The 16,540-nt window shown below is 31.5% G+C and overlaps 1 pseudogene across 1 annotated transcript; it reads right to left on the reverse strand.

Annotated features, from left to right (window-relative positions):
* Positions 1-9,642: 9,642 nt before the first annotated feature.
* Positions 9,643-12,401, reverse strand: LOC149216137 (uncharacterized; annotated as a pseudogene). Its single transcript, XR_016250534.1, has 4 exons — positions 11,718-12,401; positions 11,030-11,119; positions 10,361-10,414; positions 9,643-9,801 (listed from the first exon to the last, which is right to left on the reverse strand). The product of XR_016250534.1 is annotated as an uncharacterized LOC149216137 (transcript).
* Between the last annotated feature and the right edge of the window lie 4,139 nt (positions 12,402-16,540).

Consider the following 16,540-nt stretch of genomic DNA (forward strand, 5'->3'; position numbering starts at 1 on the left):
ATCAATCTAGTTAGCATGATATAACTTAACAACACATCAAATCAAACACAAATAAGATCATGATATCCATAACAATAACTAATTAACATGTTCACATCATAAGCTGATAAGCATTTGCCATTTATACAGAATAATCACATTTGTACAGTCAATCTAGATTGGTATGACATAATATCACAACATATTAACCCATACCTGAATGTCATAACCCTAATGATTTACATAGACCAATCCAACTTAGAATGATACATATAACATCAAGATCTTAATGTAATAACCATAATCATCAATTTACTAGTATATAACAATAACAAGTTATATATCATGTTCATCAACAACATATAACCTAATCATCAAGCTAACTATCATATAACAACAAGAAGTTAACTTATAACATACTCATCAACAACATTTAACATAATCATCAAGTTATCTAACATAAAAAGACAGTAGCAATGCATATAACCACAGGATACTATCATTCATGAATATCTAACACATGTGCATATGACGACACTAACCAACTAGCATCTATCATGTATGTAACCATAACATTAATAGAATTAAAGCATACACAACCATAATGCACATAACAATCCTTAACCTACATACCTGCATGCCCAACATACAAACCTATATGAAGACATGCTCTTGCCTCGATGTCCAATGTTGCAACTTCACTTTAACGATCTGCATCTCCTCCTCTATTTCAACCAGGTCATTAGCATCATAACATACCAGTAACAACATGATGACCTAATTGCATACAATGAATTCACAATGCATGTTTGACCTACCATACATGCATAACCATAATCGTGACAAGGCATGCATAACAACATATAGAAACTAACATGCATAAAAAATGCATACACAACCATACACTCATGATGACACATTCCACAACAACATCATCAACCTATACATGACGAAATCTCTACAACCATGATCAACACCATCCAAATGCAACAAACACATGGACTACAAGCATAGGGAACAGATATGCAACCGACATGAATGCATGACCAACACACTACCCATCCAGTCCGAGGGGTGAACCATAATCTAATACCACTCTGTAACACCCTCCTCCCACATCTACCCAAGAAATCAGCCAACCGGGGTAAACATGTGATGGGAGGCCACTATGATACGATTCAACCTCCTATGTCACATTAAGGAAGTGGAACTAATAGAAACACACCATACAAATATTCAACATCAGCACTAGGACCCTCAAGAACTAATCCAACCTTTTTACAAACCAGCCCCTGGGTCCCATTGAGATTTTGGACCATTTTACCTCTAGACGCTCTCATGCTATGGGAATGCCAACATCCAGGGACCTTTGGATGCTTGCACAGGCTTGCAAGCCAGCATCCAGGGACTATTTTTCTCAGTTCTGTGCTAATGTCCTTGGGATTTAAGCCACTTTTTCAGGCCCAGAGCCTAGGTCACTGCCCAAAATTGAATAACACCTTCAAAACAATAATATAACATGGAAATAACAGTACTAATGCAATTAATTTAATAATACCTTGACTGGACCCCTTCTAGCCATGCTAGGCATTTCGTCAAACATATCACAAATATGTAAACTATAGGTGTAAATACCAGATCTGAGCATATGGGTCTCATACTTAGATGATGATCACTAATAAGCATTGATGCCTCAACACATCCACTGCCATTTCATCCATTAGGTGATAGATACATCGTTCATTCATTTACCAGTAAAAACATGATGAGAGCCATACATAGCTACTGTCATAAACAATATATATAACGAGCATAATAGCAATAAAAATACCAATGAAATCACAACCATATGATCCACATATAAACTAGTATAATAATCATAGAAATACAAGGAGAAATAACCTCATATTGATGATGCAAAATCCAAACCTAGGATGGGACTTCCACGTTTCACCCGACTATAGAATGGCTAAGCCAAATTTCTCTTCAACCATTCACCCCCATGCCATACAACAAGCATGAATGTGCATTGTGCGATATCATAGAACACATCAATACAAAACCATCCAGGTCTTCCATAGGCCATCCACATCAACCCATCAAATAGTGATTCCACCTCACGGTTGGACATCACAAAACCATCATCATATTGGTCTCTATCCCAGCCATCTAGGCCTCCATAGCGTTTGTTTCAACCAAGGCTCCAAGACTAGTAACTCAACCCATAGCTGCCGTTAAGCTTCTAGAGCATTTGTCCAACCAGGTCTTCTAGGACTAGTAATTCAACCACCAAGGGCTTCTAGACCATTTTTCCAACTAAGACTTCTAGGAATAGTAACTCAACCCAAGTTGTTATAGGGCTTGTAGAGTGTTTGTCCAACCAGGCCTTCCAGGAACTAATAACCTAACCCAAGCTAAAGGAAACATGAGAACCAACCAGAAACACAAGGAAATGAACCCACAACACCATGGATATCTAGGAAATGGCAAGGCTAGGTAAATCCACTGTCAATCCAAGTAATCCTCCATGCTAGTGATAGATCATGACATACATGAAACTCAGTACCTGTAAGCAAAACCCATTGTAGATGCTGACCCTGATGTCCTCTTGCACTTTCCTACTCTTCCTTTGCCTTTTTGTTTCAAAACTCCAAGTATGCCACACTCCTCTAAGAGTGATGCAAGAAAACTCTATGTGTCGAAGAGTATGTGTGAGAGAGAGAGAATAGAAGAGAGCTCCACCAAAACTTGTCAAAATCTTACCAAATTATCCTCAAAAGCATTTTTATTAGTGAGGCCTCGATTTTCTTCATTTTCCATTATTTTCCTTCATTTTCTACCTCACATGCAACTTATGACCTTTCATCTCCATTTTCTCCTAATTTCCATTATTTTCACAATTAAATGTGCCAAAAATGCCATTTGCCTTTCCAAAGCGTTGGCCATTTCCTTAACCATTAATAAACAAATGAACACCCACACTAGGATGTCTTTCCCACCATTCAACCTGGAATACGAGTCCCATTATCCGTGGTCTTATATATTTTTTACATGAATTTTTTAACCAGGGCTATTACATTTATCCTTTGCAAATGATTTGAGAACCTTGTGTACCTCCTCTAAATAAATAGGACAGAATAGGATCTGGTTCTGAGCATGATCAAACACAATAGGGCATCCTTCAAACCCCCCATATATGATCTTCTATTTGGATTCCTTCTCTGGATTGGTAAAAAATTTCAAAATGAGATTGTGCCTCCTACTAGATGTCCGATGTGTTATATACATAGTTATTTTTGGTATCCCAAACCTTCCAAATTGTATTGATTTTCCTCTTGTGGTTTGCATACCTGTGATTTTTTTTTGTATTTATGTCACCCTATTTTAGCTAGAGGGTTGGACTCTTTAGTCGCCATGTGACCTCCTGTACCTGTAGTATCCAATTTTTTTTCTCCTTAAGCTTCTTCAATTTTTCTGTGATTATTATAGGTGGAAGACCATGTTCCAATATTTTCCCTACACACACCGATTCTTCAATAATTTTTTGTAATTCTATATACATAGCCCTTTTTTTGTTGCTCCTAGATGCACGTCCTCGTCTTTAGTGTCTGGAGTTTCAACAGGATAATGTCCATGGGCGAAGTATTCAGCCCCAATTGTACCGAAACCCATAAGTCACGAACCAATGAGTTATAAACATCATCCTCAATCCAGATACAATTGAATTTAAATGGGATGCCCCATCTGGTAGTCTTCGGTTTCCACTATAGGATAATCAGATAATGATTTGAGAGGAAAATTTTCAAAATGCAGGACTCTATAAGTCCCAATTGAGCACATAGGTCCTCATGAACTAAAAACTTCTCTAGATTCTTTCTAATGTGTTTTGCCCCTGCTTTACCATTATGCAAGGTGGGAGAGATGGGTATGGGCTGAATATCCATGAGATCATTTAAAAAAAAATCCATTAAAATCGATTTGCCATAGGGTCCATCCTGCCCTGAACTCCCCACACCTCCCCTGATGTGATGGTAGCATTGAAATCACCTACGATAATTAGAGATACCAATTTGATGATGTCGTTGGCCTCAAGCCGATCCCAGAATGGGGCACGATCTCGATATGGAGCATAAATATTTAGAAGGTGTATATGTTTCGCCATATCTCGCATAAAACCAAAGAGTACGATACCTGTAAAACATTCATATGCTTGTAATTGAGTTCACTGAGGATCCAAAATGGTTGTTGTGCCCCCCGAGAGGTCCAGGGAATCCACAACAACCATATTCCAATCAGGTAACATACGCCCAAAAAATTCCAAAACTCACTATTCGACATCATAGTCTCTTGTAGGAGGATGATGCATGGCCGGGTGGTAATGAAAAGATGCCAGAGGGATAGAAATTTAAGGGAATCCTGCGATCCCCTGAGGTTTAAAGATAAAATATTCATCATGAGGCATGATTTATGCGTGCAAATGCTTTAAGGGCTCAGGAATCAATAGCGGATCGAACGGGAATGTCATGCAGGTCTGACAGATCCAGAGAGAGTATAGGTTTAATATCGGGGCTCCCCCGGAAGTGTTGGCTCCCCCCGTCCACTATCAGACGTATTGTAATGTTCAATCTAGAGTTTGGGCTAATGGTAGGGGAGGGGAGCCGAGGTTTATGATGGATTGATAGGGAAACAAAGTCTATTGTAGGGTTTTCCATGAGGTTTTCGATATTGTTACCCACAGAAATGGTTGTAGATGGAGCATCCACATATAAAGAGGATTGTGGGGGAGGGGGGAAAGGGGTGTGGGGAGAAGTAGGCAAGGTGTAACAACAAGGAGGGGACTTCGATAATACAAATACTGCGGGAGGGGTGGAGTCATCGTCCCCAGGACCGGAGTGGGCATATTTGGTGGCCCAACGCACTTTTGGGCAAGCATAAAGTGAAGGCTCTAGTTAGGGAGGATAAGGTTTAGGTGACTTATGAAAATGGCCATCCATCGAAGCAAAGCGAGCAAAGGGTACAATTGGAAGAGATACTAGACTAAAAGGGGAGTTACAACCTTTAAAAGAGAAATCGAAGGATGATAAATCAATGACAAGATATTTACCCAGACGAGTTTGATCTTGATCATGATTAGGAGAGTGTTTCTTATCTTGCGTTCCCCCTTGTCCACCGTCCCTCCCATGACACCAATTAAGTCGACGTGGGCATCCCGTCATCAAATGTACCATTTGGTGACATATGAGACACCAAAATGAAAAACACCAATAATCTAGGCATTGGCGAATGTGGAGTTGTTCCCATGCCAAATCAATATGTGCAGGGAGACCTCCATAGAGTCCAATTTCGACAAAAATCCATGCAATCTGCTTATCACGGCCCTCGAGACAACACAGATCAACATAAACAAATTTCCCAATGGTGTTGCCAATTTCTGCCATGATCCGCTTTGTCTAGAATTGGAAGCCTCAAGAGCTTTACCCATATCAGTATGTGGTTTAGCGTGTCATACAGAAGGTTAAATACAATATACTAGGGATGTAAAGATAGAAAAATCCTCCCTCTCCCCCACAAAATCCTTAGTATCTGGTCCACGTCCTCTTGGTGAAGAAAGTGTATAATATACCACAAATTCATCAGGCGATTGATGATAAGCATGTAACCCAAGAGAGAATTCCATTTGGAGGTGATCCATTCCTGCATATCCGCGAAATACCAGCGCCCTACCAAAGCCCTCTTCTACAAACTTATAACACGGTCTAGTAAGACATCATGTCCAAAGATTGAGAGTCTTTTTTGCGATGTAATCTCAATAGGCTTCGCCCAATGTTTCTTTTGTGTGAATGGATTGGGGACATATGTGTCGCGAGTAGTAGTTAGTTGCGCATGTATAACACCTGTCGACATGACATCACCATATTTTTCGAGTGTGCACCCATTGTCCATCAGGTGGTCCGGCCAAAACCCCCCTTACGAGCGCGCCAACTCAACATCCATAGTAGCCTTGATATACACCTCGTGATCTGATGTGTCTGACTTGAAGAGTTCCGAGAAATCCATCCCGTAGTAAACCCAAGTGGCAGAGAAGAATCCACTCATATGCCTAATTTACTATAGTGCCAGTACGTCAATCATGTAGATATAGAGTACAATGTGTGGGTAGCATGCCCCATGGATCGAACAGTACCGCCCCTGTCACTCTCACTGACAGTGTTATAAAAACAATGGATAATGCCTACAGAACCAAGCTAAAAGCCAATAAACCATCACCCCCACCCCGGATCTCTGTATGGAAATTTAATGTGGTACTATATTTGATAAGACACCATTCATCCCACAAATGCACAACCCACCAACTTTGTAGATCATTGAAACTTGGGATGTAAGCTAGTATAAAGGCTATATATTACTATTAGCATTACGAGGGAAGAGTTTCACTCTGAAGAGTATGTTGGAAATTTTAAAGAGATTAAAGTACTGTTTATTTGAACATATATTCATGTTAATATTGCATATAAATTTGTTTATATAATTGATAATGAAGCTAATAATATAATTGTTGAGATTATTGTTAATTTATCAAAATTTAAAAAGTAAGAGATTGATTTTAGGTAGAGGAGGAATGACCCGTTATAGAGTTTTATGAACCCAAGGTTTCGGAGTACTAAGAGATTGTTAATTTTTTCCCCAAAAATTATTAAAAATAAAATTCAAAGTTATCTTAATTTTCATTATTTAAAATATTTAACAACTGCTATATAAACTATATTTTGAAATTAAAATATTATTTAAAAAAACAATGTTTAATTTATAATGTTACAACATTACTAAATACTTACATTGCATACTAATCTATTCCATAATAAATAAGACAATTAATTTTCACTTTTAAAAATTTTGAAATCATTTTATTTTGTTTTTTAATACAATACATTATATAAATAAACAACTTACTTTCAATGAGTTCTATAATTGATGAAGGTATTATTAAAATTGCTGCTCAAATTTGTCAGTGGTTTAAATTACTCACAATGTTTATTTTAGATTTTCGAGAAATATCTATTCATTATTAATTATATAAAAATTATTTATTTATTTATTTATATAAATAATTGTATTATTTAATTTTGAGGATTACTTTAATGGATTAGGTCTATATTGTTAAGGATTTAATTGATTAGGTCCATATTGTTAAGGATTTTTGTTATGGTAAGGTGAGTGGTTCTCTAGACACCTTTACGGTTAGGCTTAATGTTTTAGGGAAAGGCTTAGTGTTTTAAGGGAGTAAAACGTACCTTCACAATTAGGCTTAGTGTCTAAGGAAAGTGAACGTGCTCTAGTTTCAGTGAACCACATAAACTATAATTATTTTCAAACTTAATTATATTGAGTTGATACACCTTAAATCGAGTGCATTCTTTAGGATATTATTTTTTAATGTTTTATTTTAATAATTAAGAATATGTTTTTTCCTATAAAAAAAAAAAGTCATAAGTTCAAATCTAGAAGTTAGAGGAGTGAGCTCCACTTTCATTGAACTACATAGAATATAACTATTTTCAAACAAAATTATGTGAGCTCCACTTTCATTGAACTACATAGAATATAACTATTTTCAAACAAAATTATATTTAACATATACATCTTAGATTGATTGCATTTTTTAGGATATTATTTTTTAATATTTTATTTTAAGGATTAAGAATATGTTTTTCCTATAAAAAAAGGCACATATCTAAATTTAGAAATTAGAATAAATGTATTTCTGTAACTTTTAACAATCAAAACATTACATGGAATGGATCTTTTTTCTTACAAACAAAAGAATCTCATACACCAGTTTAGTGTTAAAATCTTAAAATTGGATTAAAAAAATGACTCCAAAATTTTTAGTAATTGCAATTATTTATGTTGTGAATCTTTAATATTTTACTCACTATATTTAAATTGTAAGATGTATGGTATAGTTCATGCAAATATATTAGTAAAATAATACATATATAATTTATGATTTATTATAGGTGTTTTTTTTGTGATTAGAAGAATCAACAATTGTTCCAATTTCTTACCTGTGTAACTATAACTTTTATGTTTGACTATAACTTATAAGTGTTTACATCTGGGTGTAACTATAACCTATAGCTACTTACTAAAAATATGTCATATCACGTCAATCACGAATTGAGCTACCTTGAAACATTATTATAGGTGATTATTAAAATAATTAAATGTTTTTGAATAAAACTTATAATAAATAATATAGACTTTTATTTATAAATATTACGAAAATTATAAATTAATTGAATATTAGAATAATTGTTTTTAAATGAAAAAATCCAATAAATAAAAATAAAACTTATTTATTAAAATATATATTAAAAACTTACTATTAATGTATATTAAATATGTATTTATGGATTGTTGGAGGGGTATAAAGTCTGAGTTTAAGGTTAAAGATTCAAATCTTATTACACTTAAAGGCTACTCTTAAATTAAATGATTCTTAAATATGAGTCATGATATATCTCACATTACTAAGATTAATTAGGTGGATGGTAGAGATTCTATGTCAGAATATTTATAGAAGTATTTATAGATTAAGAGTTAAGAGTTATATGCAAGTTAGTTATGCTCAATATGTGTTAAAAGCTAATTTCCATGATAATGATAAATACAAAGTGAATCTCTATAATTAAGAATATTGTTTAATTCACATATTAATTATTTTTATAATTAATAATAGTAATGATTTAAAATAAGATTATAATTTAGTTAATTTTTAAGTTTTTTTTAATAAATAAATTTATATAGTATTGATAAATCTTATTATTGTAACAAACTTTAATTTCCATGATAAATCTGGAGTGAATCTCTATACTACATAATATTGTTTAGCTCATATATTAATTATTTTATAATTAGTAATAATAATGATTTAAATAAAATTCTAATTTAATTAATTTTTTAAATTATTTTCTTCTTTAAATATAGTAATTTGAGATATATTATAAGTATTTTGATATTTGTAATAGATTAATTTCTATAAATATTTATTGAATTTTTAATTTATATAAAAGAAAATTGTAAAGAAAATAACATTAATGGGGTAGAGTGTGATTTCATAAATGACCTTTTATTTAAGAAAATGTATATACCCAAGATTATATTGTGTTTTTTTTCATTGTTCGTTTTAAAAGAAAAATGAGTAATTTCTCTTCCTCCAGAGGTAAAAGTGAACATCATCTTTATTTGATCAAAACAACCGTCCGATATAGCAGCATTTTTAATCAAAGCAATTCATCATATGGAACGTTATATCTTAACCAAGTTGTCTGACAAGTTGTTCACATGCCATACTGAATTATTCAATACTTCAGCAAGCCCAAACCTGTACGTCTCAATGCTCACTAGTGTGTGAGTTCGCTGGATTTCACCTCTGTTATGAAAGAAACAAGCTTACTTCGAAAATAAATAAGAACATCGGTACCTTGCTGAAACGAAATCCTGAATATCATTACTGTAAATTCAAGTACATGTTAATTTCCTTTTCTCAAATATTTGGGATAGAGATGAGCGATTATGTAGGAATTCACTTCATCTGCAGAGAATATATTTGAAACTACGTCCTTCAACTGTTTTTCTCCTCCCCATATCTTGAACCGACAATGAGATGAGGCTGCCACAATATGACGTGGAATTCACTTCATTCCAATTACCTTGATCAATCTTCACTTCTACCACAGTGTATTCAATTGCACTACCTGCTGGATAATTCGTCTCGTGGAGTTGTATTCAGTGGCGCCGCCAGACCTTTCCTCTACCAATCTTCACAGGCATGAGAAAAAAAAAAGAGTCAAAACACAATGTTCAGAAGGGCTGAGAAGCAAAGCATGCAGTAGGCATTTTAATGATGAATTTTGAAGTAATCTGGTCAGTCTAGAGAATATCTATATCCAGAGCTATAATATTCATGTTTTTTATTGATGAATTTTGAAGTAATCTGGTCAGTCTAGAGAATATCTATATCCAGAGCTATAATATTCATGTTTTTTTGGAATAGACATTTGGAGCCAATGATTATGGTGCATCATCAGGATCAGTGTCTCATTTATCTGATCCTGATGATGAACCACAAAGATTAATTAGAAACATCGATTTCAAAAAAACATAAATACCATAACTTAGAAAATATCACTGTACAAAATACAGATCGCAAAAACCTTCATTTTATCAATTACTTATTACAATAAACAAAATTTTTATAATAAATTCCAAATAAGCCAGATATAAAATATAAAAATAAAAAATAACATAGCATTATACCAACAAATCAATTATAAAACAAAACAAGCACTTATTAAAAATTTGTATCTAAATCGCTTACCTTGGCTCCATCGGGTAAAAGGGATCGCAAGACTTTGAAACGCGTATTAACCTCCTGTACTTGCCAATACATATTAATTCTGAGGACTTAGTTTCCTTGCTTGTCCAATAACATCTTGAATGCAAAGGAAAGGCTGTTATATATAGTTGCAATAAACCGATACCCAGTTGAAAAAAAATATCCTTTACCATCTAAGCTCTGTTTTTCAGTGTTAGTTTCATTTGATATGTAATCACACAGCCATGCTACTCAGGCACAGGATGAGATAAAAAAACATATATTTGAACTTTAGGGTTTAGGGTTAGGTTTCGATCGAGGAGTTTTAAAATATTTTAAAATTTGATAGACAGATAACATAGCCATGAGTATCAATTATGTTACTCAGTTATAAGTTGATATAAAAAATCACATATTTGAACTTTTGAATTTTACTATTTTGTTTAAATGGAAGATTTCTAAAATATTTTGAAATTTGATGAATAGATATATATTTCTTTCCTATCCTATAGGTTATGTTCCAAAATCTACCAACAAAAATATTATTTCAAAATCTAAAAAAAAATCCAAAATCTGATAAATAAATATATACTTTTTTCCTTTCCTATCGGTTATATTCCAAAATCTACCATCAAATTAAGTTCAGTTCAACAAGATTTTCGAAATTTTCACCTCATTATCATCCAGGCTATCATCAAGGCTTTCGACTGGTCGTAGCTGCAGCGTTTGTTCCATATTCACTTCGCTTTCCAGAAAGCCACCCTGCTACATTAAAATATGTATATATCAGGTGGGTGGCCTAAATTAAACGAGACCATAGCAGATTATGAGCTAACCCAAAAAAACAAGTACAGTGACTTCAGAGGAAATACATTATTGAGATTATTCCAGCAAAAGTGTATATCCTTCTGATGCCAAGGAAGTGCCTGGCATCTTGATGAACTATTTTAAACCCTTTTATCTTATATCCATATATATTTGGATTTATTTTCAACATATACTAAAATCATTGTCTACTACAGATATCTGTCTGTATTGTCTATTTTCTCTGAATTTTTTTAAAAAGAAAAAACACCTTCATGCTCTTGCTACCGAGGAATCGAGGAGGTAATTTGATTATATAATTAATCTGGTTATATAATCAATATTACAAGAAGCTTTCATGTAGCAAATATGTTATAACTCTGAGAATCTAAACTAGATAAAGAAGATGACAACAATCTAATTAAAAAAATGACAACAATCCGTCCCACCACTCCACCTATTATCTCTAAAATTAATGTTGTCTTTTTGAATAATATCTTAACATTATTTTTATGTTTCATGACGCAAACAAATATATGAAAAACATAAGATATACCTCTTATCTGTGGACAGGAGAGCTTGCTGTGTCCTGGAGCAATAGAGAAAGCTCATAGTCATCCTCCTTTTTTCCCACCTTTCAGACATTTCTCCTTGTGAAATTCACATTCATGGAGGAACAAGATGCCATGCATTCTAAATCCTCATTTTTATCACAAGCACCTCGTTTTCTTTTAGAAACTAAGGAATACGACCCAACAGCCTGCTGGTCCTACTCAAACTCAATATCCTCCGCATGCAGAGGTAGAGGCAGTTTTTGAGGACCAGACGAAGCATCCGAAGCCATGGAAGAGTCCTCCTCGTTGCCTGTAATGCTCGAAGCTGGATAATCATAAGTTGGGTATCCTTCAACATTCTCTACATACTGAAACTCTTTATTTTGGAGCTGCTCAGTATCAAACTGGCTGGTTACATTGTCATGTGCCCAACTATCTAGAGATTGATCCAGATACATTGTCCATCCGGACTCAGAGATCTCACTGCCCATGCTGCCCAGATCTTCTCTTTGTAAATGCTGGCACGAAGAACTAGAAATAGGTCTCAGCTCTCCAAGGGCAAGAGAGATTAACCGTCTCTGCAAAATGCGCTTACTCTGATCACTCGACATACTCCAAATGTTTCCCAACTCAGAACGCAATTTAAGCTTGGAATGCATATGTGTACGGTATTATGCCTGAAATGTGGACTCAGATCTAGTGTGACTCTAATTATTTAACTTTATAAAAAAATTCGAGCATCTGACTTCAAAGGTTTAACGACCAACCCCCAGTGCCGACATCTTGGGGTGGACCCATCGTTAATTTCTCTGGTTACTTCAGAGTACCCCAAATTAGTACACGCTGCCAATTTCAGTAAATTCCCTTAGTTTTAGGGAAATATAATGGAATGTACGCACAACTGTTCACCTCTTTTGGTCTGTCTTCCTCCGATCCTCATCTCATTTTTTTAGACATATTTTCCTGATCATGTGGAATTCCATATTATCTGCACTAGAGAATTAAAGTTTCGCTCTCTTCTTATTCCACCAAATTTGTTTCCAAAATGAGATTTATGGAAAGTTGGCATGCATTATTAATTGGTTAAGTTTAGTGATATGTTTTAAAAAATTGAGTGTATAGGTTAATTAGATTTGTTTCCAAAGTGAGATTTATGGAAAGTTGGCCTGCATTATTAATTGGTTTAGTTTAGTGATATGTTTTAAAAATTTGAGTGTATAGGTTAATTAGATTGGTTTCCAAAGTGAGATTTATGGAAAGTTGGCATGCATTATTAATTGGTTTAGTTTAGTGATATGTTTTAAAAAATTGAGTGTATAGGTTAAATAGTATAATTACGTTTAAAATGTTAATATGGTTGATATAGTCAAAGATTTCATTTGTATCTACCATGGATAAATATATAATAAAAAAATTTATTACAACAAAATTATTATTATTAATTATTGTAACAAAAAGTATTACTATTAATTTTGATTTTACTTAACTCTTAAAAATCCTAGGTTTTAATAAAAAACATAAGTGTTAACGAGTTTCTATCTTTTACAACCAAAATATAAGATTTTTTTTCTAAAATTAGATATATTTTGAAAATTTCTAAGAAATTTGTGACATCAAATTTTTCAAATTTATTAAAAGTCAATGCAACCTAAAAAATTCTCTAACACACTAAAACCATTGATAAGAATTTAGATGAAGCATATGCTGAGCATATTCCTTTGAGAGTCAATATAGTTTGTCAATTAAAAAAAAAAAAGAAAGTCAACAGATCCTCATCCACCTTAATTTGAAATAGGAAGCTTTTGGCTAATTAATACAATTATTATTTGAAGACATTTTCGGAAGAAATCACATTGGTAGAATTAGACCGACAACCAACCAATGTGAGTGTGGTTCATCATTAGGACATGATGAACAATCAGATCATAGCTTCCCTATAGTTGTTACATGGTCCTAACTCCCTATTTTGACTTGGAGCTATGATCTGATTGTTCATCATGTCCTGATGATGAACCACACTGGTTGGTTTGAAACCCGTCGGTTTCTACCAATGTGATCTCATCTAAAAATGTATTCAAATAATCAAAATATGGATCACAGAAGCTTGAGTTTAATTAATACAATTATATGAATTAAAGTTACTTAAAAAATCAAAATATTATTAAAAAATATCATAAAAATATCAAAATATTTATTTTATAATATGTGTCATTTTGATAAAATTAAAAAATTATTTAAATTATAATTTTATTTTAAATTGTTATTATTAATTATAAAAATAATAATATATGAATTAAATATATATATACATTTAATAAGATTCTTAACTATGAAGATTCATTTTTACTTTTCTATAAAGATTTTTAATATGAAAAGAAATTTGTTACTATACTATAAACTATTACAGGAGCATACTAATATCTCACATATTTTATTATAATTATGTAAAAAGGCACTCTCAAGTGCAATATGGAAGATATATTGTAATGCCATGTAATGCCCTCTTATGTAAAAAAATAATTAAAATTAAAATGAAAATAACCATATATCAAAATAAAAATAACATAAATTGATCAATGGTATTCGCTCATGGTATTCATGTGGAATATAGCCTATTTAAAGGAGAAAGGACCAACCTAGATTCATTTTAACTCTGAATCTACTAAGCATCAAGTGGGATCAAATCTCTTTCACTTAGGTTTGCACCTCAAGAGATTTGATCCCTCTAGACACTTAGTAGATCTAGAGTTAATATAAATCTAGGTTAATCTTTTCCCCTTTACATATGCTATATTCCCCATGAATACCCTAGGTCAATCCGCCTCTTCCATACTGGGTTGGAGAAGAGCACCTCTCGACACAATTATTTATTAATATGTAATGTTAATAAAATATAATATATAGCTAAACATGACATATTAGTAAGCCATGGTATTAGAGATGTTAGTAAGCCATGGTATTAGTTCATAGTATAGTAACAAAATTTCTTTATAGGTTAGGAATTTCTATAGAAAAATGAAGATGAATCTCCATAATTAAGAATCTTGCTTCATGTTTTTTAAATATATATAGGTTTATAGAGAGTTAAATTTTCTCTTTTTATTTGAAACTTTAGCTCTTTTTTAGAAAAAATATTTGGAAAGTTACTTCATGATGTATCCTTATGTTTTAAAGAATAAATTTCATTTATATATATATAATAAAGCTTTTTCTATATAAATTGAATGTCACAAAACATATTTCTTGATTTAAAAACAAAAATTCTAGATATCTAATAAAATTTTGATTTTCTTGATTTAAAAACAAAAATTCTAGATATCTAATAAAATTTTGAATATATATATATATATTACCAAGCTAGATCCATCTAATTCTGGATCTATCATATCCAAAGAAAGGTCAAATCCCTTCAAATGGAAACCTTTCCTCAAATTATTAATCCAAAGTTAATATATGTAATAATATTAATATTATAATCTATTAACATTATATTAGATTTAATAATAACAAAATTCAAAATAATATTAATATTTTAATATTAATATCATATTTATGATGTTTTTTACCTATTTAAAGATTCATTTTATAAATATTTAATTAAAAGTAATATTAAAAGATTTTGGAGCAAATTCTCTGTGTTGAATTGTATTGTAATTTTTTTTTTTTTATATGGTTATTTTCATTTTTTGTTAATTATTATTATTATTTTATTAGAGACTTGACATACTTACACATCCCCTCTCATACTGGGTAGATCCATGTAACTCTGAATCTATGATGCCCCAAGAAAGATCAAATCCATTGAGATGGAAACTTTTCCTCAAATTATTAATCCCAAGTTATTATATCTAATAATATTAATATTATAATATATTAACATTAATATTAGATTTAATAATAATAACAATGACAATAATATTAATTTTTAATATAATATTAGATTTATGATGCTTTTTACCTGATAACAAAATTTATAGGAAAACTACATCAAATTAATATTTTCAAATATTATAACTTTGAGGGGAAATATTTATGTTTTTAAATATTTTAATATATCCATAAGATATGAGTTTTAATTTTAAAGAATTATTTTACAAATATTTAATTAAAAGTACCATTAAAAGATTTTGGAGTGGTAATTTTTTTTTGTGTTGAATTGTATTGTAATTTTTTTTATTATTATGATTATTTTTATTTTTGTTTTGAGTCGACATTATTTTTATTATTTTATTAGAGACATGACATACTTACACATCCTCATATTATAAAAATTAATTTAATAATAAATTTCTAAAATTATTTTTATTATTAAATTAATTAATCTTCATAAAATTAAAACATAAATATTATTTTTATTTTATTATATTTAAAAAAAATAATAATTATATTAATGATTTTTAAAAATATAATATGAATAAAGATAATTCAATTGGTGATAAAAGTAATGTGAATTATGAGAAAATTTAAAAGACCAAAACTCAATTGGAAATAGAAATAATGTGAATTATAAAAAAACTTAAAAAATCTAAATTCAAATATCAATAATTAAAAAAATAAAAATAAACCACAATTTACACTTTATGAAATTTAAATTATGTTCGAAAACCTATTTAAAGTCAAATATAAATTTATCTATTGAAATTTGATCTCTGCCTCAAAAATAAATAAAAATAAGTGAGATTAAAATAATTAAAAAAAAATCCTTTACACTATTAAATTAAGTATGAGGGTTTTACGCAGTGCATTATATTAGATATCATTTTTGGGATTTTGAGAACCTATTTAAACTCAAATATAAAATATAGAATTTATCTCTTGAAATTTG

This window comes from Pinus tabuliformis, chromosome 1_1, assembly GCF_031772625.1.
Source record: "Pinus tabuliformis cultivar Carrire ecotype Pingquan chromosome 1_1, CPIR1, whole genome shotgun sequence".
Lineage (NCBI taxonomy): Eukaryota > Viridiplantae > Streptophyta > Pinopsida > Pinales > Pinaceae > Pinus > Pinus tabuliformis.